General features: G+C 44.9%; 1 protein-coding gene across 2 annotated transcripts in view; it reads right to left on the bottom strand.

The window, feature by feature from the left end:
• Positions 1–21,051, bottom strand: part of LOC138285875 (multidrug and toxin extrusion protein 2-like) — a 724,302-nt gene that overhangs the window by 86,225 nt on the left and 617,026 nt on the right. The gene's annotated exons all lie outside the window — the stretch shown is intronic.

Raw genomic sequence — 21,051 nt, 5'->3', positions numbered from 1 at the left:
GAACTTCTCCTTTGGTCAGAAGATGTCCCATGGCGTGCTGGAGGATGCAGAGTTTCCACGCAGAAAGACCGCAAACAAGCCTTGCTAGCTGCAAGTTGAGGATTTTGGGTGCTGCTAGGGCCCAGGAAGGACCAGGAGGTCGCCCCTTGGAGGAGGAGACAGAGGGGGTGCTCAGCAACACAGAGCCCACGCAGAAGCAGGCAGCACCTGCAGAAGCACCTGAACAGGCACTAAGGAGATCTGAGGACGACGGTCGACTCAGAGTAACAAAAGAGGGTCCCACAACGTCGGAGTCCAACTCAGTGAGTTGGGCAATGCAGGATGAAGTGCTGGGGACCTGGGCTAGGCTGTGCACAAAGGAAGTCTTGCACAATTGCACAGAAGCCCGAGCAGCTGCAGTTCACGCAGTACACAGAATTACTGTCTGGCATGGGGAGGCAAGGACTTACCTCCACCAAATTCAGACAGAAGGGCCACTGGATTGTCGAAGACACTTGGGCCCAGCTCCTGTGTTCCAGGGACCACGCTCGTCAGGATGAGAGGGGATCCAGAGGACCGGTGATGCAGAAGTTTGGTGCCTGCGTTAGCAGGGGGAAGATTCCTTCGACCCACAGGAGATTTCTTCTTGGCTTCCAGTGCAGGGTGAAGGCAGACAGCCCTCAGCGCATGCACCACCAGGAAACAGTCGAGAAAGCTGGCAGGATGAGGCGCTACAATGTTGCTTGTAGTCTTCTTGCTACTTTGTTGCAGTTTTGCAGGCGTCCTGGAGCAGTCAGCAGTCGATCCTTGGCAGAAGTCAAAGAGGGAAGTGCAGAGGAACTCTGGTGAGCTCTTGCATTCGTTGTCTGGTGAGATACCCACAGGAGAGACCCTAAATAGCCCACAGAGGAGGAATGGCTACAGAGAAAGGTAAGCACCTATCAGGAGGGGTCTCTGACGTCACCTGCTGCCACTGGCCACTCAGAGCTGTCCATTGTGCCCTCACACCTCTGCATCCAAGATGGCAGAGGTCTGGGACACACTGGAGGAGCTCTGAGGACCTCCCCTGGGAGGTGCTGATCAGGGAAGAGGTCACTCCCCTTTCCTTTGTCCAGTTTCGTGCCAGAGCAGGGCTGGGGGGATCCATGAACCGGTGTAGACTTGCTTATGCAAGGAGGGCACCATCTGTGCTCTTCAAAGCATTTCCAGAGGTCAGGAGAAGCTACTCCTCCTAGGCCCTTCACACCTATTTCCAAAGGGAGAGGGTGTAGCACCCTCTCTCAGAGGAAATCCTTTGTTCTGCCTTCCTGGGACCAGGCTGCCCAGGCCCCAGGGGAGCAGAAACCTGTCTGAGGGGTTGGCAGCAGCGGTAGCTGCAGAGGAGACCCCGGAAAGTTAGTTTGGCAGTACCCAGGAACTATGCTGGAGACCCGGGGATGCATGGAACTGTCCCCCAATACCAGAATGGTATTGGGGTACAATTCCATGATCCTAGACATGTTACATGGCCATGTTCGGAGTTACCATTGTGACGCTACATATAGGTATTGACCTATATGTAGTGCACACGTGTAATGGTGCCAGGGTGCCCACACACTAAGTAACTTTGCACCTAACCTTCACCAAGTGAGGGCTAAACATTTAGGTGACTTATAAGTTACTTAAGTGCAGTGTCAAATGGCTGTGAAATAACGTGGACGTTATTTCACTCAGGTTGCAGTGGCACTCCTGTGTAAGAATTGTCTGAGCTCCCTATGGGTGGCAAAAGAAATGCTGCAGCCCATAGGGATCTCCTGGAACGCCAATACCCTGGGTACCTATGTACCATATACAAGGGAATTATAAGGGTGTTCCAGTGTGCCAATGAGAATTGGTAAAATTAGTCACTAGCCTGCAGTGACAATTTTGAAAGCAGAGAGAGCATAAGTACTGAGGTTCTGGTTAGCAGAGCCTCCGTGATACAGTTAAGCACCACACAGGGAACACATACAGGGCATACTTTATGAGCACTGGGGTCCTGGCTAGCAGGATCCCAGTGACACATTGGCAAAACAAACATACATACAGTAAAAATGGGGGTAACATGTCAGGCAAGATGGTACTTTCCTACACTCACCTCTTAGAGTCCTGTGTTCTCCAAGCTCCATTCTAACTACTCCACATCATTGGGTGGGGTCCTCACTTCCACTATTTTATTACATGGTTTGCCCCCTACTATTTCTTGTCAATGCTCGTAGCTTCTCTAAGTAAATTCTTTATACTTACTGTGAATATATATATATATACATATTTCTCCAAATGCCACTCAAATTGCCGAATACTTAGCAATGGGTGCCTCCTCTGTTTTACGTGCACGCCACTTGCACGGAGGAGGCATCCATCGCTAAGTGGTCGGCAATTTGAGTGGCATTTGGAGAAACTATTAATTGTAATTGCCAGAACTGCTGTAGCCTTAAATATTAAAATGCCTGCAGAATTTTCAGGACATGACTACATGGATTGGTGTCAGTCACAAGACTACCGCCTTCAGGTATGGAAATAAAATGGGCAAAAGAAGGAGATGAAAAGGCTCAACTTATTTATTGTATGGAAATACATTCGTATATTTTGACAACAACATGAAGGCTTTCAGCTGTGTGATTAATGGATGAACTTAAGTCCTTTTTCACTTACGGGGGAGTGCCTATAAGTGATCTAGTTCAGTGCTACTGTAATAAAGTACCTTTATTTTAGTATCACTGTGTTCCTTTCATGTGTGATAAGTTACTGTGTGACTGCTGTGGTATTCCAAGTGCTTTACACTCCTCCTAGATAAGTCTTGGCTGCTCACCACAGCTACCACTATAGAGCCCTGGCTTCCTAGACACTTTCTCAGTAACTAATAGGGGTTGCCTGGACCTGGTATAAGGTGCAAACACGATAGGTGCCCACCACACACCAGGCTAGGTTCCTACAATATGGATGCTAGGATATAAGCCAGAATATTAGTAATGAGATTAATGCCCAATGCATCAGATGGGCTTCATACCAGATCTCTCCACATCCAATAATCACCACAGATGATTCTCTCCTTTGCACCGGGTGGGACCCAGCTTTCCAGAAGCATCACTGCTACTGAAAGTAGAAAAGGCGCTAGAATCAGAATATTTTATTTGTACAAATATTTAAAATCGCTACAAACACTGAGGGAAAAGCGACTGTCAATGTGTTTCTCTTTCACAGTCATTGGAGTATTTCTAACCGAAGTAATTTCTAGGACAGACTGCATATTCTTCATTCCTTTAACGACTAGAATCGAAAGCCATATTCATTTCCCATCGAGTTTGAGTTAAGAACGTGGTGGTTCTGTCACATGAATGTTGGACCTTTTAGGACTCAATGGCCCAAATTGCGTGCATTCACCCTTCACCTCCTCCACCGATTGTGGGCAAATTAAGGTGGCCTTTGCAAGCATCAGAAAGTTTACAAATTGACAAGAAGTTATTGGATCCCCGGAACTGAAGCAGGATATTACTGCTTCTTTTGTTTGTGCATATGCTCCTTTCTAAGAAACCCTGGTGCATAAGCAACCTTCTACGTTTCATTAGGGTATTACACATGCATAAAAGGTGGTTGAGATCTTCTCTTGCCAGCCCGTATAACTTGCATAATATATTTTCTGATAGTTTTTACCAAGCTAGCACGTTTTCTAATGAAGGTAGATTTCCAAACCTATATTTCAAAATGTTTGTTTTAGGTACAGTGAGAACCCCACATCCAAATACTGTTGGGGAGATAGCAATTTATAGCTCTGCATCATCATCCAAGCGTGCTGTTAAAGGACAAATAGGTACAGTATTTCCCAGTGGGTGCTGATTTTGAAATCATCCAGTGCTTCTTTCAGGCATTTTCTTGCTAGTGGCATATCTGAGCTGGTATTTATTTCCTGCCACAAGTACTGGCTTAAGGTGCTTCCCAGTGCAGTTTTAAGTCTAAAGTAAACTGTCACAAAGGCAGCCTGACTGCCAACTGTTTGTGTGTTTACAAGACCACATTCCAGTTTTATCTGTGCCAGAGATGCATTTTTGGCGAGAGTAAAGACGTATCTCTATGTTTTAGATAACCAAGTGTAAGACCTTCCCCTCTCCCCTACAGAGCACCTCGCTAGTGTGTGTTAGTGTTGCTAGAAGTTTTACTGACACAACGTTTAAAATTTGAAGGAGATATGCCCCTCTAGAGATCTGTATAATATTTGAAAAGCTGCCATGTGTTCCAGACCGCATAATCTTAATTGGCACAAATTGGGTATGAAGGTGCCTCTTGAATCATGTAGAACACCAAGGTACTTGTACTCTTACTGATTCCATATGAGTTCCTACCAAGAACTGTTATTGTTCATTTTTCTGTCTCTTGACAAAACGTCATGACCTTAGCCTTTGTCAGGTTTATATTTATTTAAATTTCTTTGGAGTATTGCTCCAAGGAGTCTATCAGTCTCTGTAGGCCAGTTTTGGTTCTAATCAATAAGATAAAATTATTTGCAAAAAGCAGGTTTGATAGCTGGAGTGTTCCTGTTTTTGAGGGGGGGAGTTTACCCTGTTCAGCTGCGTTTTCAGGTCTGCTTGGTATAGGTTGAATAATTTGGGTGCCTTGATTATTTTTAAGATTTGAGTCTGTAAGCATAGGATCATTCTTGCCTTTTTATGATGCCCCTCTTGAGTCTTTGGTGTCATTACACCCTGATAGTTTGGAAATAATACTGCCTCAGTCTTTTTAATGTCACTTTTCTCCAGCTGTTGTCTTGTTCTTCAGGTCTCTTACAAAGACTGAAAAGTTTAGTTACAAACATTATCCAGCTGTCCCCTAAAATATGTGAATAAGACTGTTTGGGCACTGTCCTAAATGGTTGATTGTCGTCCAAAATTCTTTTGAGTTTTTGTTACAACTGGACTAAAGCAGCTTTGCCCAAAAGATGTCTTCTCTCTGTTTCCTTTCCTCCCAAATCAGTTTCCTGTATTTTGCCTTTGTACTGGAAGAATTTTCATAAATCTTTACTATACGGGTCCTTTCGAAGAGCTCTCCAGCCTCTGTTTGCTTCTCTTTTGGCTAATTGCCCTGCTTGTGGTAGCACATTATAATTTTTTGCTGTGGCCCATTTCATGACACTTGGTTTCCTCAATTCTTCCGGTGTACCTGTTATATTTGTATGTCTCTAGAAAGGCATCCCAATTTTTAATTGCGGTGAGTTCTTCATGCTTGTATTGGACCAGGGTTTCTGTTTCTTCCTAGTACCATTATTTGTTTTCAGATCATTTCAGCTGTCTGTAGTCTATAGTATAGGTTGTTTTGACTGATGGATCCAGTGTGCCCATTAAACTTTTTACAGTTTGTAGTTCTATTCTCTGAGTGTTAGAAAGGGGGTCTTTTATTGGCAGTCAGGTTACCTCCTATCCAAGCAAGGACCCTCACTCTAGTCAGGGTAAAGGAGAATCTCTCTCAGTTAATCCCCGCTTAACCCCCTGGTAGCTTGGCACGTGCCAGCAGGCTTAACTTCGGAAGCAATGTGTAAAGTATTTGTACCAACACACACAGTAATACATTGAAACATTACAAAATGAACACCACTCGAGTTTAGAAAAATAGGTACTATTTATCTAAATCAAACTAGACCAGAACAACAAAAATCCAACATACACAAGACAAGATATAAAATTCAAACACAGTAAGAGTCTTAATCCTTAGACAACAGTGAGAATGCTGTTGTTACACAAATTACCAGTGTCAAAAATAAAGCCGCACAGGCAAGCATACATCGAAAAAGGCCATTGATGCGTGGATTTCTCACTCGCAAGAGACACTGTGCATCGTTTCGTCTCCGGTCAGGTCGGCGTGCGTTGTTTCTTCCCTCCTACAAGAGAGCGATATGTTGATTCCCAGATGGGCACCTCAGGTCTGGGCAGGCTTTGCGTTGATTTTTCATGTCCAGACATATTGCGTTCGAAATCCGGTTGCACGGTGTCAGGAACCGTGCTGCGTGGGGCTTGCATCATTATCAGCAGCCGCTAGCGGGTGTTGCACGCCGTTTCTCCAGCCGTGATGCGTCGATCTCCCAGCCGTGGTGCCGGTGGAGAGTTGAATTTTGGCCACGACGCTGGCGGTCAGTTGTTTTTCAGCCATGTTGCGGGTGGTGCGTCTAAAGTTTCCCTGCATGGCGGTCTGTGTGTGGATTTCTGTCTTTTTCCACCAGCTTCACCTTTCAAGGGCCCAGAGACAGGTTAGGACACCACTTGGCAGGGCAGAAGTCTCAGCAGAGAGTCCAGATGCTACCATAGAGAAGTCTTCGATGTCCATGAGACAACAACAGGAGGCATGCTCAGTTCAAGCCCTTGGAGATTCTTCACCAGTGGGATGTTACACAAAAGTCAGTCTTTGTCCTCTTTCAGGCAGAAGCAGCTACTGCAGGCCAATCCAGCAAAGCACAGTCACAGGCAAAGAGGCAGTACCCCTCATCCAGCTGTTCTCCTTGGCAGAGTTTCCGCTTGGTTCCAGAACTAATCTGATTTTCAGGGAGTCTGGGTCCAATACTTATACCCCTTTCTGCCTCTGAAGTAGGCTTACTTCAAAGGAAAGCCTCTGTTGTTCACAAGATCCTGCCTTGCCCAGGCCAGGCGCCAGTCACACACCAGGGGGTTGGAGACTGCATTGTAAGAGGGCAGGCACAGCCCTTTCAGGTGTAATTGATAACTCCTCCCTCCACTCTAGCACAGATTGCTCATCAGGATATGCAGGCTACACCCCAGTTCCCTTTGTCTCCCTGCCTAGAAGGGATTCACAAACACCCAACTGTCAAACTGACTCAGACAAGCAATCCACAAACAGGCAGAGTCACAGAATGGTTTAAGCAAGAAAATGCCTACTTTCTAAAAGTGGCATTTTCAATCTAGCAATCTAAAAACCAACTTCACTAAAAGATGTATTTTTAAATTGTGAGTTCAGAGACTCTAAATTCCATATTTCTGTCTGTTCTCAAACGGAATCTGCACTTTAAAGTTATTTAAAGGCAGCCCCCATGTTAACCTATGAGAGAGACAGGTCTTGTAACAGTGAAGACTGAATTTACCAGTATTTCATTGTTAGGGCATGTAAAACACAACAGTATATGTCCCACCTTTAACAAACACTGCACGTGCCCAGGGGGCTACCTAGGGCCTACCTTAGGGGTGCCTTACATATAGGAAAAGGGTAGGTTTAGGCCTGGCAAGTGGGTACTCTTACCAGGTCGAATTGGCAGTTTAAAACTGTACCACAGACACTGCAGTGGCAGGTCTGAGCCATGTTTACAGGGCTACTCATTTGGGTGGCACAACCAGTGCTGCATGACCACTAGTAGCATTCGATTTACAGGCCCTAGGCACCTCTAGTGCACTTTACTAGGGACTTTCTAGTAAATCAAATATGCCAATCATGGTAAGCCAATTACCCATATAATTTACACAGGGAACACTTACACTTTAGCACTGGTCAGCAGTGGTAAAGTATCTAGAGCAAACAAAACAGCAAAAACAGAGTCCAGCACACAGAAACAACTTGGGAAGCAGAGGCAAAATGTTGGGGGAGACCACGCCAAGGATGCAAGTCTAACACTGAGGAAAGTGATCACTTTCCTATCTTTGCTCTATTGGGTATGATGTTATGTATCCAAGAAAGGAGAGGGATGTAATTGTACAGTCTATTATTGTGTAAGCTAATCCTGAGTAGTAGGTTGGGACCAGTAGATTATGAGTTTGAAATCTCCCAATCAGTCTTCTTAAAACCAGATGGGCTACTTTTTTCGCAACGTTCATTCCAGTCGTATCTGCTCAGGTTAGGTGTCTTTTTCCTTATGGTTGAACATTCCACGTTTGGTCTTCAATCTACTAGCTGTGGTCAGTGGAGTAGGTTCATATTTAAATCCCTTGAAATTACAAGATGGATCGTTTCCAGACATTTTTGCAGTTGTACTATTAGAACTATTAATTTCTAGACTAAATTTCTTTGCACCATTTTTTTACCCCTCCTCTCTCCTGTGCACCATTAAGGCCATTGAGTCATTTTTTGCACAGGAACGACTACCTTGCATCTCATTAAGGCAAGGTAGGTTTCCACTTCCAAAAAATGACTTTAACTCCATGAATTTGGCGCTAGAATGGTCTTGCATCAAAGTATAAATATGGAGTTAGTTTTGCACCAAATTAGAGTAAATAAAAATGACGCTAATTCAGTGCAAATAGAGTATAAATAGGCCCCTTTGTGTTCTTGACCACCAATATTCCATGAGTACACTAGGGGCAGTGTGTCTGTGCTGTTTTGAACAGTTCGATCCACCGCCTTATTTCAAATTCCATGTTTTAATTGAAGCGCTGCTGCAAGCCATCCCCAATCATGTTTATTTATGCTTTCCTCCTCATTGGATTCGTGAGGCCCCTTGATGCCTTGAACTTATTTGCTGTAATTGTTTTCCCCACAACATTGATCAACACTGAATAGACAGTCCTCTCTTTGGAGCTTGATGGTGTCACTCGGATACTGCCCGGTCTTCCAATATATGTGGGTAACCTGGTACCTCATATTTGATTAGCTATATACCTCATTGCTTGAATGTTTTCCCTTCGGTCAGGATCTCTCTCACCATCCTTGTTGTTGCCCATGTCACTTAAGTTCCACTGTGTCGCTTATCTTTCTACAGTAGCTGAAACTCAATACCGCTTGACGAAATACTTTGTGATAGTCCCCTTAACTTCAGAAATCTTAAGATGTTACAGTGGTTTAGGATACGGTGTGAGCCCCTTGACAGATATTCAGGAAGTAGAAGCGTCAGCTCCCTGATACATTCCCCTGCCGCTCCTTCGTTGCCCAGTTGCCCTGCATTGTTTGACTTTCCCATGTCAACAGAGGCTTCCAGGTTCTTAGGGTATGTTTGCTATTTTTAACAGCTGATGGTGTTATGAACTCTGATACACCACTCTTTAATACTTGGGTCAGCCTGATCTATCTTCCTGACTCCCTCATTCGGCTTCAACAGTCTCGTTTTTCAGCATCGTTTTACTGTTCATTCCATGCAGTCTTCGTAATTATCACTGCCTGGCTGCATGTCTTTACTGATGACGCTCCTTCTCTTGAAATTGTACGCTGGTAACCGTGTTTCTTTGTGTACTTCCATTGAATGCACTCGCTCCTCAGTTCATCTGGTCCAGTCTTGACTTGGTTTCAGTTTATCATGTTCTGACTTAGTCTGAAAACTGTGCACATCTTTACTGCTTGTTGTTTGGTTGCAGCATAGTTTGGTTTCTTATGTCTGGCTTTCCTTTGTCTCTTTCGCAGGACCTTGTCAAGAGTTTCCTGTGGAGGAGTGAACTCCAAGTTGCATTCTGTCATTTAACAGTTTCAAGTTCGAATTCACTTCGCAGTGAGTTGCATTATAGTGAATTTCTGCTTGTACGACCAATTGTCTTAATCCATTTTGTTATTTTGCCGAAGTAGTTTCCAATTGTTATTTTATAGCGAGGATTGGGGTGATTGCAGCTTTTTTTACTTTAATGATTTTATGTCAGTTTAGGTAATTCCTTAAGCAAATGGTTGTAAATGTAAATCATGCTGTGTATTAGGGTCCTGTAGTGTGTAGATGTCCTCATGCGTGTCTGGGTTGACAGGTCTCTTAATTAGCTTCTCCAGTTGTGAAGCATGGTGTGTATTTGAGTCCTTCTGCATGTCAGTAAGCTGTTGTATGTCAGTACCAGCTTCTTTCAAATGCTTCTGTAACCATAGTTGATAGCACTGCAGGTAAGTTGGAAAGTTTGTCAATTATTGGTGAACACAGACAGTTTGTTTCCCTGGAGCTCCGCGCTTTCCTGTACACTTGTTACCACATTACGCCAAATGTGCTGTTTATCCATGATAGAAATATAGCCAATGTATTTAACAGATCTTCTTGCAGGTCTAACTTTTTTGATTGATAGGTGAGAGCATTCACCGCCGACTGAAAACATTTTAGTAGAACTGCCCATGTATCCGTTCTACTTGTCTCCATACTGGTTACTTGTCCTGTCCTGATCATATATGTGCCTTCTAGTTGTGTACTGCCTATGTCTTTTACTACAGCCGTTGTAGTGTTCAAGGATTCAACTGTGCATCCTTGATCCTGATTGAGCCCATTCGCCCTTCCTGGACTCACCTGGCTCTCATCTGACATTACATCTATATTTGGAGTTGCGACGCCATCCACAGTGTGAACTCACTCTTGCTGCGTTTGTACCAAGGCTTATCATGGTCTTCAAATACTCTTTATAGCTCATGCTACGCAACATCCAAATCTCCATTGGCTACTGGAGCCTCACAATACAACGTGGTACTTTCACATATTGGAGCCTTGAAAAAGTAAATTCTGACGAAACACGTGTCGGCTGTTGTTTTTCTCCGAACATGTGATTGCCATTGGTCGTTTAACACCACACCCGTTGTACACTATGGGCTTGGGTGATGAATTTCCTGACATACTACAGAGGAATAAATTGAACTTTCTACGCATTTGTGATGTGCTGTGGTTCTTTGTCTCCTTACAAATCTATATTTGGATGGTGTCCCTGTTCCTCAGCCAGCCTTCCTGTGGGAATTAGCTGTTCTCATGCATCATGGCGTCCCCTTCGGTCCATTTTGCATTTTTGCTCATCCACTTCGATTTGCCAGGAGCTGTTAACTAGGTAATCTCCTAGGTCGAAGACCTACATAGCCCTGCAGAGTTCCACAATATTTACTGATTGATCCGTTGTGTGCCGCGCATCTCCTCTGTGTAGGCTGCCCACGCCAAGATTTTTTCCCTGACAGAAATACTGCCTCAGAATTACTGGACCCATGATTGAGTGGAATTAAGGTGGTTTGTGTGTATAGCTGCTGCACCCCTGTGACCTCATCACTGCCATTAGGTGACTGCGTACTTTCCTTTCGTGCTCTCGATGTGTTGTGGCTTACACCTTTTTTCGAGATTATAGGGTTACTTTGAACCCGAGTCATTAGTGGTGGGAGGCACGTTTTATCCTATGCATGTTAGGACAGTAATGAAAAGGAAATGACCCTCTCCATACTGAAACTGGATTTTTGTGCGACCTGATTTGATTTCTATACATTTGCAGCAGCGAGTGCATTGACAAAGGCTCTGCTTCTAACCCCTTTCCCTGTTTCTGTTTATTCACAAGTATCTCTACCTGGAGTGTTTTCCGTTTGGTTAGAGTTGGTTTGGCCGTTGTTCTGGTCTTCCCTTATCTCATGTCTGCTGTTCTTTCTGTTGTTTTACTGCTGCCCTTAGTAGCGAACAGTGGGTGGTATTCGACTCTAGTGCTACGGGATAATACTGTAAGGGTACTGCAAAGTGCTGCAAGATACTACTTCTATTCTTCTGTAGAAGCTTGCTTATCCCATTTTCTATTTTATTACAGGGGTGGCTTGCAGCTAACGAGAGTGGTGGGGCAAGCAAATCGGTGGGAGTGGGTGCATGCATGCGCGCTAAATGACAGGAGGAGGGGATAAAATCAAAAATAACTTACCTTGTTTTGAAGTTGCTGACTGACACGTCCTCCTCGCTCCAGTTTCCCTTCTTCGCTCCAGCCTCCACCTCAGGCCCCATCCAGCTCCCTTAACCAATCCTGGTGCTGCTTTCATGCTGGTAATCAGCATGAAAGCAGCACCAATAGTGGAGGGAGTGGCCTCTTTCAGTGCTCCCGAGGGCACTGGAGGCCTGTGCTAGCACATGTCTGGCTGGCCGTCGCAAGATAGCCAGCAAAAGGGACATGAGCACTTTAAACAAGTGCACAGGCAGTCCAACACTCCTCCCTGCTTTTGGCACTTAGGTAGCCCCACTTGTCCTGATACTCGGTTCAGGAGAGAGGATGAAGAATAAAATGGTGATAAATTAACTCTATCACCATTTTATTTTTCATCTCTGGTCAGTGCCTGGGGGCATTTTTCCCAGTGGGGCGATGCTCCTCCACTCTAATGGAGGGGCCGCCCCTGTTTTTTTATTTTTTTATTAATGCACTATCTAGCTCTGCTTGTTTCCACTTCACCTTTTGGCAGTTGCCCACCACGTCTGCTAGAAGAACATTATGATGTCAGAGCTGCCTGCTTAGCAAGGAGATGTGGTGCTTGGAGTGTGGGAATACTTGTCAGGCCACCCCTCAGAGCTGGTGTCTGAGAAGGTGCAAGGTCCATTATGAAACAAGGAATTGAGTGAGGTGGATGGGACGCCACAAGTCCAAAGAGCATGAAAGGCAGCATGGGAGGCGGCGGAGACTCTTGGTGCAAGCCTCATTAATCTCTAAAGCGGCTGCTTCCGCACACCTGCTTAGTTTATACCCCTTTTGCTGCAGTACCCAATGTGCTGCTGCTTGCCTCTTTACTGTGCAGCACTTCACCTCACCTCACCTCACTGCTCCTTGCCCCTTGAGGTGTTCAAATGGCTGGGGGAGCCTTGAGGCCTGGGGCCATGCACTGATGATGTTTCAGTGTCTGACCATTCTCTGGCAGCTCCTTACTCTGCTTCCACCTCCTCAATCAAAGCACAGTTCCAGCTGTTGCCACAAGGATATAAGTAGAGAGACTAGAAATCAAAAAAACTACTGTTGCCACTGTGGCTGCTGTGGCTGAAATGTAGCTGAAAAGGCTGGGCAGCAGGCTGTGACCCCCTTCCAGCAACCAACAGCAAGACAACTTTGGCACGCTCGTTGTTCAATGAAGTCCTGCCAATCCACTAACCCTGGACTGTGGGCTATGAGATCTTGTGTAAGTGTGGAGGTGTGCTGCACTGCGGCACACCGCACCAGGCACCAATCCGACACCAACACCGTGGCAGCAGCTCCACCTCCGGCTCTGACAGCATCTATGTCCATTGCTCCATTGTTCCATTGCTCCATTGTTCTGTCCCTCTATCACTCTCTACTCCGTTGTTCCACCCCTTCCCGTCCAGTCACCAAAATATGTTTCTTGGCCAGTGAAATTTCTTCCTTTTGTTTTTCCTGGTTCTGCAGTAGGAAGACCATTCATTAGAACGTATGCTAGCTGAGTGAGGGTGCAGTTTGATGGATACTACTATTCTACACAGCACTCAAAGCCATGTGAGACTACATGCCTGCATCTCCAAAGCCATAAATGTCACCAGAGGCACCATATATAGGTGCTCTTTATATACACCTCCACCCATAGATAGTTGTGATGAAACCTGTGGCACATATTCTCCGAAAACTACGCAGACAAGAACCTTAGTTTCAGTGGTAGTGATTATCTTGTCTTGTATGCAGACGATATTCCATTGTATATCAGGAAAGCAGCAAATAATATTGACTTGATATTGAGGGAAATCATTATATTCGCCACAGTATGAGGGCAGTAGATTAATCGGGGAACGTCGGACCTATTTATTATAACTGTGGCTACAGCTAGACCAAAGCTACATTTTCCAATACAGTGGAGAGAGGATTCAGTACACTACGCTGGTGTTAGATTCATTGGGATACTGAGGAATCATTAAGAGATAATTATGGTCCAGTAATTGTCAACACACATAGACACATGGGTAGCACTTCTACTGGTAGAATAGCACTATTCAAAATGATACTTTCAAACCTACTATATCTATTTGTTAACATGAGATATCCTTGAGTAAAATCTATTTAAAACAGCGAGGGGCATATTTAAGAAAAGTGGCGCTGCACAGAGTGCAGCACCACTTTTCTTGTGCCCCTTAGCTGCCCGCTAGCGCCACCAAGTGTGCGCTGTATTTAAAATACGGCGCACCATGGTGGTAGTTAGGGGGACTGACGTCAGAATTTTTGATGCTAGGCTGGAGCTTTGCAGAATTTTGACGCTAATCCTGCAAAGCTCATTGAGGCTGATTGTAATCAATGGTATGCCTCCTTTTACCACCTGCTCTGAGCAGGCGTTAAAGTGCAGTTAAAAATTATGCAAAGAAATCTCTTCAATTTCTTTGTGCCGTTTTTCAGCCCCCTAACAAGGGAACGCCCCTTTGCATACATTATGCCTGGCGCAGGCATAATGTAGTGCAAAGGGTTACAAATTGGCACAATACATTAATTGCACCACTTTGTAAATATGGCATGGCTTTTTTGCCTTCTAACGCCACATTAGCTTACAAAAATGACTCTAATGTGACGTTAGAATAGAGCTAGGGGCTCTTAAACATGCCCCTGAGTACCTTGCTAATACAACTAGTGTAGGCAGGGAAATAGGCATGTGTTAGAGTTTTTTTGCAGTCCCTGATATGGAGTTATAATTCTGGAATGCTCAGGCATAAAATGAGCATTGTCGTACCACACCCTCACTACTTCCTTTGACATTAGAATCTGAAAATATAAGTCCAAGACCACTAAACACAATACTAGCCTTTAAAACCATTAGGTCCTGGTCCAAGTAGATGAGGTGGCATGGATGTTGTGGGCCTGGCGACGACTACCTGCCAATATGAGTGTTGAACTACTGTAATCTGTGGACCAGTCTCTATTAACTAATCCCTGCTGTGGGGTCACAGATAAACCCACAGCAGAGAGAAAGCTTGACATCCTGGAGTTCTCAGGGTAGATGACTTTTACCATGAAGGAAAGTTCTTAACCGTAAACCACTTTAAAAGACTGACTGATACAACAACAGTTAATGTTGTTCTACATTCCAGATTACAATATGCTAATAGTGAAAAATAGGTATCCTTCCTGGTGGAACCCTGTTGGATGGTGGGTCTTTAGTTGTGTGGCCTTCACAAGTAATGGGTCCGCACGCGACCACCACTGGGAACCAAAACCCCATTGTAGCGTTTGACTCTACTTAGACTTTTCATCCTCGGCATGGACCCCCTTAATGTTTTGCCTCTGTTTCCCAGGTTGTTGATGTGTGCTGGACTCTGATTTTTATGTTTTTGTTACTCTGGGCACTTTACCACTGCTAACCAGTGTTAAAGTGCAAGTGCTCCTTTACAAAATGGGTATGTAATTGGTTTATCCATGATTGGCATATTTGATTTATTAGTAAGTCCCTAGTACAGTGCATTAGAGGTGCCCAGGGCCTGTAAATCAAATGCTACTAGTGGGCCTGCAGCACTGGTTGTGCCACCCACATAAGCAGCTCTGTAATCATGTCTCAGACCTGCCACTGCAGTGTCTGTGTGTGCAGTTTTAACTGTACATTCGACTTGGCAAGTGTACCCACTTGCCAGGCCTAAACCTTTCCTTTTCTTACATGTCAGACACCCCTAAGGTAGGCCCTTGGTAGCCCCAAGGGCAGGGTGCAGTGTATGGTTAAGTAGAACATATAGTAATGTGTTTTACATGTCCTGACAGTGAAATATTGCTAAATTCATTTTTCACTGTTGCAAGGGCTGTCCCTCTCATAGGTTAACATGGGGGCTACCTTTAAATCTGATTAAAGTGCAGATTCCCTTTGGGAGCAGATAGACATCTGGAGTTTGGGGTCTCTGAGCGCACAATTTGAAAATACATCTTTTAGTAAAGTTGATTTTAAGATTGTGTGTTTGAAAATGCCACTTTTAGAAAGTAAGCATTTTCTTGCTTATACCATTTCTGTGACTCTGCCTGTTTGTGGATTCCCTGTCTCGGTCAGTTTGACAGTTAGGCTGGTTGCACCTTACACTAGACAGTGACACAAAGGGAGCTGGGGTGTAGTCTGCATTTCCTGATGAGCCATTTGTGCTAGGAGGGAGGGGAGGAGTGGTCACTTACACCTGAAAGGGCTGTGCCTGTCCTCACACAATGCAGTCTCCAACCCCCTGGTGAGTGTCTGGGGCCTGGCCTGGGCAAGGCAGGATTTCACATTCAAAAGAGACTTGGAAACCAAGAGCAACCTCTGCCTGGAGAAGAGCTGAAGAGCTGAGGAAGAAGAGCTGCCCTGCCTGTAACTGTGCTTTGTGGAGCTATCCTGCAGTTGGTGCTTCTGCCAGAGTAAGAGGGCAAATACTGGACTTTGTGTGCCCTCCATCTTGTGAAGATCTCCAAGAGCTTGATTTAGAGCTCGCCTCCTGTTGTTTGAAGTCTCCTACCTGGGGCCCCCTACTCTTGCTGTGCCACAGCGGCCTTTCCTGAGCAAGGCGGCACTGGCGGTAAACACACTCAGTCAATTTTACCATGAGTTTACTGTGCGCAAGCCCCCGCCTACGAGGCTCCCTCACAGTTAAATGTCAAAATCCATGTGGTCAAAAAGAGAAAAATCAGGGCGAACCTGATGGTCAGAACCTTCCTCTCACAAACCTGCAACAGTAACTGTAGTCATGTGTTAATCTCTCTAAAATAGATATATGGGCCCAGATTTACCCAGCTGTTGCACTGGGGTTAGATCACTTTTTTGATGCAGCCCGATGCAAAATCTATTATAGTATTTACAAAGCCACATGAAAAGCCTGATTGCCTGGCTTTGTAAAAAACCTAACACAGGACATAGACCTGTCTTGCGTTACCCTGTTTTGAGGAGGCATAATATGGGTGCAACAAGGGCACTCCTGTGCATCCCCCACTAAAGTAAGTAAACTTGCAATTGCATCATAATAGTACTCCTACCTGAGGCTAGTATAATGACCTACTTTTTGCATGTGTGTTGCTTTCTATTAATAAGCCTTTAAAAATATGTTTTGTGCAAAACGGTATCCCCTCATGCACAAAAACTAATCTAACCACAATACAGGCACCCTTGCAGTTTGTAAGGGGGTTTAGGGCATCCCTTCCAAGTTACAATTTGTAATGTTATACATCAATGGTTTGAAAGTGCAATTCCAGACACAAGCCAATGATAGGTTACCAACTCATCGAAGGAAGTGATAACCTATTTACAAAGGGGAAGGTGTCTCTTTGGGAGAGTGGCATAATGAAACTCACTCAGGAGCTACCAGACCCGGGTAATGTGCTGAGGGGGCCAACTGGAGCTCAGGCCCCCCACACTGCAGGGGCTGCAGGGGCCTTTGTTACGTCACAGCTTTGGGACCCATACCCTTTTGTGGATGAAAAAGAAAAGTTTATTTGGGATTGCGGAGCTGTACAGAAGATGAGTGTCAACTACTAAAAAAGCATTTTTATAAAAAGAACATTTCCTGTCTTAAATGCTTCCTTTAAGAAACAATAGGCTACATTAAATAAAAAGTACTTTATTAAAACATAATCACAGATTGTTGGTCTGACGACCCCAGCAGGCCACCTCCCCTCTGCTGGCATACAATTATAGTGAGCCACAATTTGTGTCCTACCTCATGAACATTCATTGATGAGGTAGGTTGAACTGTGACCCAATCCAGATGTTGAGTGTTAGAAATTAGGTCTCTGGTTGGCAGTCGGTTTGCACTCTGTTTAAGCAGGGACCTTCACTCTAGTTAGGGTAATGGAGATACACACCTAGGATAACCCGTGCTCACCCCCATGATAGCTTGGCACAAACAGTCAGGCTTATCTCAGCGGTAATGTGCAAAGTATTTGTACCAACACACAGCAACACAGTGAACACACCCAAAAATAACTCAACACCAGATTAGACAAATAGACAATATTTATCTGAGAAAAACAAGACTAAAACCACAAAAATCTAACAAACACAAGCAAAGTTATGATTTTTTAAAGATTAAACCTCAATACAGCACTTAGAAACACAAGTGCTACGATTTGGTCATATTACGGCATTGTGGCGGAGTCTTTCCCAACAATCCGACACCAATTGCGCAAGTCATGGAGTGGGACGGACCCCCAGGTACAGAACCTTGTGAAAATGAGGAAACAAGCTGTTGCACGAAGTCGGGACTCAAGGCATTTCTGGGTCCATTGAGGCGTCGGTTTCAGGGCTGCGGAATGAAGGAGCTGAGGCGTCGGTGGGAGGCGTCGGGTCCATGCTGCGGAGCTGTGGAGGTGAGGCAGCGTTGGTGCGAAGCGTCAGATCCATGCACTTCCAGCAGAGTCAGGAGTAATGGACGTTGGTGACACATGGCACTTCAGGGCTCACGGAGTTGTGGACTTCAGCAAGGCCGTGGCGGCATCGGGCCTGCAGGGTTGTCGCACTCTAGTGAGGACCTCAGCGTTGTGGGGTCCAGCAGTGGCGTCAGTCCGGAGTCATCAGAAGTCGGTGCACTTGGTTCTTCCTGGTTTTTCACCAGCTTCTCCTTTCAAAGGCCCACGGACTGGATAAGGCACCACTTGGCTGGGCAGGTGTCTCAGCAAGAGTCCAGGTGTTGGTAGAAGACGTCTTTGATGGCCCTGAGACTTCAGGACAGGGGGCAAGCTCAGTCCAAGCCCTTGGAGAATCTTCTCAAGCAGGGTACACAGCAAAGTCCAGTCTTTGCCCTCTCTAAGGCAGAAGCAGCAACTGCAGGCCAACCCAGCAAAGCACACACAGCAAAGGGGCAGTAATCCTCCTCCAGCTCTTCGGCTCTTCTCCTTGGCTCAGGTTCCTCTTGATCCATAAGTATTCTAAAAGTCTAGTGTTTTGGGTTCATTACTTACACTTCTTTCTGCCTTTGAAGTAGGCAACCTTCAAAGGAAAGTCTCAGTTGTTCACAAGATCCTGCCTTGCCCAGGCCTGGCCCCAGATACAAACCAGGGGGTTGGAGACTGCATTGTGTGAGGACAGGCACAGCCCATTCAGGTGTAAGTGTCAGCTCCTCCCTCCCCACTTTAGCCCAGAATACTCATCAGGATATGCAGGCTAAACCCCAGCTCCCTTTGTGTCATTGTCTAGAGGGAATTCACACCATCCCAACTGCCAGTCTAATCCAGATGTAGAATACACAACCAGGCAGAGGCACAGAATGATTTCAGCAAGAAAACACCCACTTTCAAATAGTGGCATTTTCAAACTGACAATCTAAAAACCAACTTTACCAAAAGGTATATTTTTAAATTGTGAGTTCAGAGACCCCCAACTCCATATTTCTATGGGCTTCCAATGGGAAACTGCACTTAAAAGATATTTAAAGGCAGTCCCAGTGTTAACCTGTGAGAGAGAGGCCTTGCAACAGTGAAAATGGAATTTGCATTATTTCACTGTCAGGACATGTTAAAAACATAAGTACATGTCCTAACATTAACATACACTGCACCTTGCCCATGGGGCTAGGTAGAGCCTACTTTAGGGGTGCCTTACATGTACAAAAAGCTAAGGTTTGGGCCTGGTAAGTGGGTACACTTGCCAGGTTGAATTGGCAGTTTAAAACTGCACACACAGACACTGCAGTGGCAGTGCCATGTTTACAGGGCTACTCATGTGGGTGGGCCAAGCAGTGCTGCAGCCCCACTAGTAGCATTTGATTTACAGGCCCTGGCCACCTCTAGTAAATCAGATATGCCAATCATGGAAAAGCAAAATACACATACAGTTTACACAGAGAGCACTTGCACTTTAGCACTGGTAAGCAGTGGTAAACTGTACCAAAAACCAGCAAAAACAAAGTCCAGCACACATCAACAACATAGGAAGCAGAGGCAAAAAAACTGGGGAGACTACGCCAAGGATGCCAAATCTTACTGAGATTTTATGACCCAACCTATTAACATATAGGCCAGTTCATAACATCAGAATTGTTTGCAAAAATTGGTGCACAATTGGTAAACGTTTTTATAATTTGATTCTTTGACCTTCTGGCCCCAGGGTCTACTGTAGTCATACAATGGAAACCTATAGTGCATTGATCCTCACACATCACGACCTAGAGATGTGTGGGGTGCCGTGTGGAATTACCTTTTTATCAATACCTGCCCCAAAGGGGAGTATCATACAAAACTCTTGTGATGAGACCCCATCATACAGGATAAGAAATTATGGACACTGAACATTTCCCCAACACATTCATCTTGTGTGATGTAGCAGATATATGTGTAAATAGTATGATATATCCTCATTGACTAATGACCTCACCTATATTTCTCTTTATCTTAGTGTTAAGCACATTCAATTTATCATTCTGAATATATATCTGTTTTTGGGTCTTTTTCATTTGTACTTATGTTGCAAAACCATAATACTTTTTTTTTTAAAAGAAGAACAACTTTGAAATATGAACCCAGGACTTCACAACTGAAAGCCAGGCTTTTGTGAAACATGTGGATGTCAAGTGAGACTTTAAGTATGTAATATTTTTTAATTAATAGAAAAGCCCAATTATCACATTGTTATGAGTACACAAGTAGAATTTATATGTAGACAAAACTGCTCTGGGCTCACAAATGCAGCAGATATTTCCGTCATTAAATTTGATTTACACTTATATGCGATCCACCACAGTGACAGATTATTTGTTGGAGTAAATCACCCACCAGAGGACTGAAAGAGTGGACTGAAAGAAAGAAGGCATTCCTGATTGGCTTCCTAGCCCACTGTTTGTGAAAACAGTTAAAGTAATTATAAATGAAGCAAACCACTCATATCACTCATCATGGCTTAACGCCACCCTGTAAATACGGCCCCTTGCCACGCAGCACTGTGCGTGGAAGAGGCGTGCAATGGGTGTTGCTGTGGGGGTGCCACAGGAACACCCTCTGCATTTTGAAACTGCCTCAGATTTATGAACTAACTTAAACCTGAGGCAGTGCCAAAATCTAACGCCACCCCCTTATTCCACCTCGTTTTTTGCTTTTTCTACAGTATGCGTGCTGCATTCTGCCACACGCATAGAAAAAGCAAAATGCCAGAAATGATTGTTTATGTGAGGGAAGGTGTCCCTTCCTGCACATAAACAATCATTTGAAAATGACGCTTTGGCACTTCTGTATGTGCTGCATTGTGGGGTAAATGCAGGGGTGCGCCGTATTCAGTTAAATAAGGCGCATCCCTGCGTTTCTAAAGTAACGCAGCGTGGTGCTGTCAATTTTGGCGCAGCACCGAGTTGTGCCACTTTTCAATAAATGTGCCTCTTTGTTTCAGATTTGCTGCAGCACCATCAGTGCTCTCTTGGCCCTGGTTACCAATGCCTGTGATTTGCTTGGGTCTGCTTGCTGCAGTACTTCAGCAGTCGGTCTGGCTGCAGTGCAGTGAGCACTGCAGTGCATTCCACCAGTCCAGAGGTGCTCTGGACTC

Source organism: Pleurodeles waltl, chromosome 3_1 (genome assembly GCF_031143425.1).
Source record: "Pleurodeles waltl isolate 20211129_DDA chromosome 3_1, aPleWal1.hap1.20221129, whole genome shotgun sequence".
In the NCBI taxonomy this organism is placed as follows: domain Eukaryota; kingdom Metazoa; phylum Chordata; class Amphibia; order Caudata; family Salamandridae; genus Pleurodeles; species Pleurodeles waltl.
Note: the sequence above shows the minus strand (reverse complement) of the source record. Positions and strands in the feature narration are given on the sequence as shown.